The 7,349-nt window shown below is 44.2% G+C and overlaps 1 pseudogene across 1 annotated transcript; it reads left to right on the top strand.

Annotated features, from left to right (window-relative positions):
- The first annotated feature begins 903 nt into the window (after positions 1-903).
- LOC307113801 (large ribosomal subunit protein uL24-like) lies at positions 904-4,391 on the top strand (annotated as a pseudogene). The gene is made up of 2 exons: positions 904-1,967; positions 4,200-4,391. The product of its transcript is annotated as a large ribosomal subunit protein uL24-like (transcript).
- Positions 4,392-7,349: the final 2,958 nt, after the last annotated feature.

Raw genomic sequence — 7,349 nt, 5'->3', positions numbered from 1 at the left:
GGCAAGGCCTGCACAGGGTGTGAAGCCCAGGTGGGGTGAGGATGGATTCTGGCCAAGAGCCAGCCTGTGGGCTGAGCCCACACAGAAGAGGACATGGTCCCATGGGAATGGGGTGGCTTGTTGGTGCGGTTGAGGAAGGTATGGCACCCGGGGTGATCTGGCATGGCTGTCAGAGCCCACGCTGGTGAAAAGATTTCCAGTCAAGAGTGCAGCCTGAAGGGAAAGTCAGAGTCCACGCTGGGTGAGGAGAAGACACAGGGAGAGAGTGGATGGCCATGGAAATTAGGGGTGCAAAGGGGCATTGCCCAAATGAGTATATGGAAACCTGGTTTCTCACTCTCTGAAAACGAAAATACAAATCTGGAAATGGAGAAGACTAGAATGAATCCTGTGATGTTGGAGTAAAATTCAATATATTGGTATGGATATATAGATTTCAACATATCTATATATATAAAAAGCCATCTACCATAATGCCGTAATGACCGGAACGACCAGAGACCAGAACACCACGGCCCCTCACCCAGGCTGGCCTGCCCCCAGGGAGCGTTTAGGGCAGTGATAGGCAACCTTTTGAGCTTGGTGTGTCAAACTTCGCCAAAAAACTGAGCATAACTCGGGTAGTGTGTCACTTTGAGGCAAAAACTAACTCCAAGACTCTAGTCGCAAATGTTTCATCCTCAGGAGCATCAAATGTTTCATCCTCGGCATGCGGCCGCGTGTCATCAGAAATGGCTACGCGTGTCAGTGCTGACACGCGTGTCATAGGTTCGCCATCACTGGTTTAGGGGCATCCCTAGGCAACACGATAGGGTGCAAGTTTAATGGGGGAAAGTCGAAGAAATAGGGGGGAAGGTCTTAAGGGTCTGCGGGGGTGGGGTGGTCAGCCCGGAGTAGGTTTGGAGGTTGTTGGAGAAGGAAGAGGAAGATCCGATTGGAAAACGGCTCAGCACCTACCTTTCTCATTGCGGCACCAGCCGTGGACTGAATGGGCGGTTGTTTCGTGAGTGCACTTGGGACCGACATGTTCATGGCAGCGGCAGTGCTCCCGAAACTTCACTGATTCCAATAGTTCCAACCTCAAAGAACAGAAAAATCCTCTCCACCTAGAGGCCCTGGACGTTGTAACGTGACTGAAGGAAACACCACTTAAGGAGGAGCTAGAAAAACCGGAAGTATGCGACCAGAGGATTGTGGGATTGTGGAGGACACCTGGGCGCCTAGTGCTAGAATGTGAGCCTGTTATTGCACATGTACATAGTCAGCCCAGTAGTCCTCAGTCTCGCAGTATTTGGACGTGACTCTGGCGGGAAATTATTTGGATTGAGGTTTGCTGTTCCCTTGTTCGAGGAAGATCAGCATTAAAGGTTGCATTTGTTACCTTGGTTTGAAGCAGAGGAAAATGAGATAGTGATGAATAAGAAACTTGGGAGACAGTGAAGGGCAGTTTGTCCAGACTGTTGAGGGCTCAGAATTAGAGTTTAATTGGGATAGAAATCCTGCTCATAGCACCTGCTGCCTGAAATCTGAGTACTCTACATTTAGGTTTTCCAGTTCAAGTTTTTGGAGCCTGCCTATTAAAACGTTCCTGGTTGGGGAGCACTTCTGGCTCCAGATGGTCACCATGAAGTTCAAGCCCTTCGTGACCTCCGACGCAGCAAAAACCACAAAGGCCACTCCAACGCCCCCTTGCATGTGCGCCACTAGATCATGTCTTCCCCGCTCTCCAAGGAGCTGCAGCAGAAGTACAATGTCCGCTCCATGCCCATCTGCAAGGGCGACGAGGTCCAGGTGGTTCGAGGACACTACAAAGGTCAGCAAGTCGGCAAGGTGGTGCAGGTGTACAGAAAGAAACATGTCATCTACATCGAGCGGGTGCGGTGTGAGAAGGCTAACGGCACAACGGTCCACATAGGCATTCACCCCAGCAAGGTGGTTATCACCAGGCTAAAACTGGACAAAGATCAGAAAAAAAAAAAATCTTTTTTTTTTTTTTACTTTTTCCAATTTCTTTAATTAAGGTATTATATGTGTACATATCTTACCATTGCCCCCCCCACCCCACTCCCATATATGCCCTCACCCCCCAGAGTTTTGCGTCCATTGGTTATGCTTATATGCATGCATACAAGTCCTTTGATTGATCTCTTATCTTCCCCACCTCTCCCTAACCTTCCTGCTGTAATTTGACAGACTCTTCGATGCTTTACTGCCTCTGTATCTATCTTTTTATTCAAGTTTATAATGTTCTTTATTATCCATACTAGAGGCCCAGTGCACGAAATTGTGCACAGGGGAGGGTCCCTCAGCTCGGCCTGCACCCTCTCCAATCTGGGACCCCTGCGGGATGGGGCCTAAACCGGAAGTCAGACATCCCCCTCTCAATCCAGGACTGCTGGCTCCTAACCGCTCGCTTGCCTGCCTGATTGCCCCTAACTGCCTCTGCTCCCCTGCCGGCCTGATCGCCCCTAACCACCTCTGCCTTGGCCCCAGTCTAAGCCACAGTCTGGCCTCCCTCTGCTGGAGGCGACCTGGATGATCAGGGGAAGGTGCTGCCCCCATCACCCCACTGCTGCTGCCACTGGTGGACACCATGGCTGCCTGAGCCTTGGGCGGCTTTGTCCGGAAGACATCCACCCTAATTAGCATATTACCCTTTTATTAGTATAGAAATGAGTGAGATCATATGGTATTTTTTCTTTCATTGACTGGCTTATCTCACTTAACATAATGTTCTCCAATTCCATCCAGGTTGCTGCAAATGATGAGAATTCCTTCTTTTTTATGGCAGCATAATATTCCATTGTGTAGATGTGCCATAGTTTTCTGATCCACTCATCTGCTGATGGGCACTTAGGCTGTTTCCAGATCTTAGCTATTGTAAATTGTGCTGCTATGAACATAGGGGTGCATATATCCTTTCTTATTGGTGTTCCCAGTTTCTTAGGATATATTCCTAGGAGTGGAATTACTGGGTCAAATGGGAGTTCCATTTTCAGTTTTTTGAGGAAACTCCATACTGTTCTCCACAGTGGCTGCACCAGTCTGCATTCCCACCAGCAGTGCACAAGGGTTCCTTTTTCTCCGCATCCTGGCCAACACTTGTCGTTTGTTGATTTGTTGATGATAGCCATTCTGACAGGTGTGAGATGGTACCGCATTGTTGTTTTGATTTGCATCTCTCGGATAATTAGTGACGTTGAGCATGTTTTCATGTGTCTCTTGGCCTTCCTTCTGTCTTCTTTGGAAAAGATTCTATTTAGTTTCGTTGCCCATTTTTTTATTGGATCATTTATCTTCCTTTTGTTAAGTTGTATAAGCTGCCTGTAGATGTTGGAGATTAAACCTTTATCAGTGATGCCATTTGCAAATATGTTCTCCCATGCAGTGGGCTTTCTTGTTGTTTTGTTGATAGTTTCTTTTGCTGTAAAAAAGCTTTTTATTTTGATGTAGTCCCATTTGTTTATTTTCTCTTTAGCTTCCATTGCCCTAGGGGCAGTATCGGTGAAGAAGTTCTTTTGTCATATGTCTGAGATTTTGCTGCCTGTGGATTCCTCTAGTATTTTTATGGTTTCCCGTCTTATGTTTAAGTCCTGTATCCATTTTGAGTTTATTTTTGTGTATGGCGTAAGTTGGTGATCTAGCTTTATTTTTTTGCATGTATCTGTCCAATTTTCCCAACACCATTTATTGAAGAGACTGTCTTTATTCCATTGTATGTTCATGCCTCCTTTGTCAAATATTAATTGAGCATAGTGGTTTGGGTCAATATCTGGATTCTCTATTCTGTTCCATTGATCTATATGTCTGTTCTTGTGCCAGTACCAGGCTGTTTTGAGAACAGTGGCTTTGTAATACAGCTTGAAATCTGGTATTGAGATCCCTCCTACTTTATTCTTCTTTCTCAGGATTTCTGTGGCTATTCGGGGTCTTTTTTTATTCCAAATGAATTTTTGGAGAGTTCTTTCAAGGTCTGTGAAATATGCCATTGGTATTTTAATGGGGAGTGCATTGAATCTATAGATTGCTTTGGGTGGTATGGACATTTTAATGATATTGATTCTACCTATCCATGAACATGGTATGTTCTTCCATCTGTTTACATCTTCCTCTATCTCTTTTTTCAGTGTCCTGTAGTTTTCCGTGTATAGGTCTTTTACCTCCTTAGTTAAGTTTATTCCTAGGTATCTTAATTTTAGAAAAAAAATTCTTGAACGCAAAGCCAAATCTTGACAAGTTGGAAAAGAGAAAGGCAAATATAAGGAAGAACTTGTTGAGAAAATGCAGGAATAAATGTAACCTGTTATGTAACCATGGTTTAGCTATAGGTTTTTAGCCTGTTGTGTATTCCTTTAAAATTGTTCAAGATGTCTCTGGAATATTTTGTTTTCTTCTTGGTTTGTTATTGATATGTGACTCTGTATATCTATTGTTGCTGTTTAGATTAATTTTATGGATAAAAATTGGAAATGTTTCTTAATTAAAAAATAAATAAATAAATAAATAAAATAAAATAAAAATAAAACATTCCTGATTGGAAAGTGTTTGTATGGAAGCCCATAAGTATTAAGTATTTTATGTGTTTACCATGCTTAGCTCTCTGTAAGGAATAATGTTAAACATCTCATGTTCTCAAGAAGCTTGAATTTTAAAATAAAAATAAAGAAGAAATATAAATATTAAAAAAGAAGCAGCTTGAGTTTTAGGGGTGAAATCAGGCAGATAGGTGAGCAGTTAGGGGAGATTAGGCAGGCAGGCAGAGCAGTTAGGGGTGATCAGGCAGGCAGGTGAGCAGTTAGGAGCCAGCAGTCCTGGATTGCAAGAGGAATGTCCAAAAGGTCCCAGATTGCAAGAGGGTGCAGGTAGGCTGAAGGAACCCCTCCCTCCCATGCACGAATTTCATGTACCAGGCCTCCAGTCATATCTAATAAAAGGGTAATATGCAAATTAACCATCACTCCATCACAAAGATGGCAGCGCCCATAGCCACAAGATGGTGGCGCCCAGTCCCCTCAGCCCCGCCAGAGTCCCCCAGTCCTGGGGGGCGGCTGCTGAGAGCGGGCAGCGTGACCAGCCTGGCAGAATGCTTGCTTTGTCGCCGCGGCAATGAGGCAGGCGTCCTGCCCAGGCTGCGGAGGGCCTTGGCCGTGGAGGGCCTCTGGGCAGTGCACACACATGGAGTGGCCAGGGCAGGACGCTTGCGTTGTTGCCACGGTAATGAGGCAAGCGTCCCTCCCAAGCCACAGAGAGCCTCTGGGCCGTGGAGAGCCTCTGGGCAGTGGGCGTGGAGCGGCCAGGCCCCGCAGAGAGCAGAGAACCACGGGGAGTGGGCCTAAGCCATCAGGGCTCCCAGATTGGAGAGGGCTCCTCTGAGGGCTCCCAGATTGAAGAGGGTGCAGGTCGGGATGAGTGACCCACCCCCCTGCACGAATTTTGTGCACTGGGCCTCTAATAGATATAAAATCCATCTATAGAGAGAAATCCATCTATATAGTTAGATGTAAATATACACATCCTTTTATATAGATGGATGCAAATGTATGTACATATATGTATACACACTTATATTGAGACACCTATGATTTATGTTTGTGTTCATGTTCATGCTTCCTGGCTCTGTCCACTGAGAAGTCTGGCAAGCAGCAACGCCCCAGTACAGTGAGCACAGCCAGAACCCAAATCCTGGCTTCTTTAAACCAATCTCCACTGAAACCAACCAGGGCTTCTTACAGAAGGCTGACTCCAAGGCTGGGCCGGCAAAGTGGACGGTGAACCTGGTGTAGCTTGTGCCTGAAACAAGGAAGTGCTCAACGGGTGATGGGGCCTGTTGGTTCGAAGGGGCTCTGATGGCCAAATCTGGGGTAAAGTGAACCTCAAAGTAAAAAGGACAGTGACAGATTATAACCCATTGTCTAAAACAGGAAACCCTATATCATGCTGACTTAAGTAAATGAATGCATACATTGAAAGTTTAATGAAGAATCAGATATTTAACCCTTTGCACTCACTTGCTTTTTTCTTGATTCCTTTATTCTACTCGGGATTTAATTTTTTAAATACCCCAGATTTTACAAAGCGCGGCAGTAGAATAAAAAACTGGAGTTTCTTTTCATACAAACTTATTTATTTGGATTTTTTTATATTACAAATTATTGATACATTCAATACAATTCGACATACGAGCTGCTACCGATGCTAACCATGTCAAGTCACACTCGACATCCGAGTGCAAAAGGTTAATGACTTCAAAGTGCCTCCTCCAAATAGTTATGTTACAAAGAAAAGAAGAGCAACTTTACAGTGGAGCAATCCAGCAGCGGCTACCTTATCCAAGTGGCCAAGGTCGACATCATCGGTAATGAGGTGAACAGACAGCTGATGGGAGTAATGGAAACAGCACAACATCCCGGATCCGGCCAGAGCTCAGAGCCGAAGTCCACCCTCGAGGAAACGTCAGACAAACACAAAGCAAGGGAGAGCCAGCAAAACAGCTGCTGTCATCTTCAGAAGTGGCCAAATCAAGCAAGGTGTTTAAAATGTGGGGAACTGTTCCAGACTGAGAGAAACCAAAGCGTCATTGTGGCTAGACAGAACATTTCACTCTTAACCGATCGTTTTGCTATAACGGTCATTAGTAGGGTAACTGGAGGAACTTGAATAGGGTTTGAGGATTAGATGGCAGTAGTATGTCAATATTAATTTTCCAATTCTCTGTGTGTATTATGATCATACAGGAGAATGTCCTATGTTCTTATTTGTGGGAAATGAACTCGGAGGCCTTGGGTATGGGGCCAGCGATTTAGCCTCAAATGGCTCAAGAGAATAAAGTTCCTTACACTGTACTTGCAGCTCCTGTAAATTTGGGATAGTTTTAAAATAAAAATGCATAATGTGTAATATTGGATCAAAATGTATTTCTTACACAAATAATGCATGATATCACTTATATTTGTATCTAAAAAAAAAAAGGCCAAACTAATAGAAATAGGGACTCAAATGGTGGTTTTAACAGCTGGGAGGTGGGGAAATGAGATGTTGGTCAAAAAATACAAACTTCCAGTTAAAAGATGAATAGTCTTGGGATCTAATATACAGCATGGTGATTATAGTTAAGGATACCCTAGAATATATTTGAAAATTGCTGAGATAGTAGGTCTTAAATGTTCTCACCACGAAAAAAAAATCCTAGTTATGTGGTGTGATGCAGGTGTTAGCTAATACTATGGTGGTCATCATTTTGCAATATACATGAATATCAAGACATGTGGTACACCTTAATATGCACAATGTCATTTCAAGTATATTTCAATAAAGCTGGGGACATGTATTTCTTATTCTTGTAAGCTTTG

The sequence above is a fragment of the Cnephaeus nilssonii genome (assembly GCF_951640355.1).
Source record: "Cnephaeus nilssonii genome assembly, chromosome: 17".
In the NCBI taxonomy this organism is placed as follows: Eukaryota; Metazoa; Chordata; class Mammalia; order Chiroptera; family Vespertilionidae; genus Cnephaeus; species Cnephaeus nilssonii.
The sequence above is the reverse complement of the archived record's forward strand: the minus strand, read 5'-3'. Positions and strand labels throughout refer to the sequence as shown.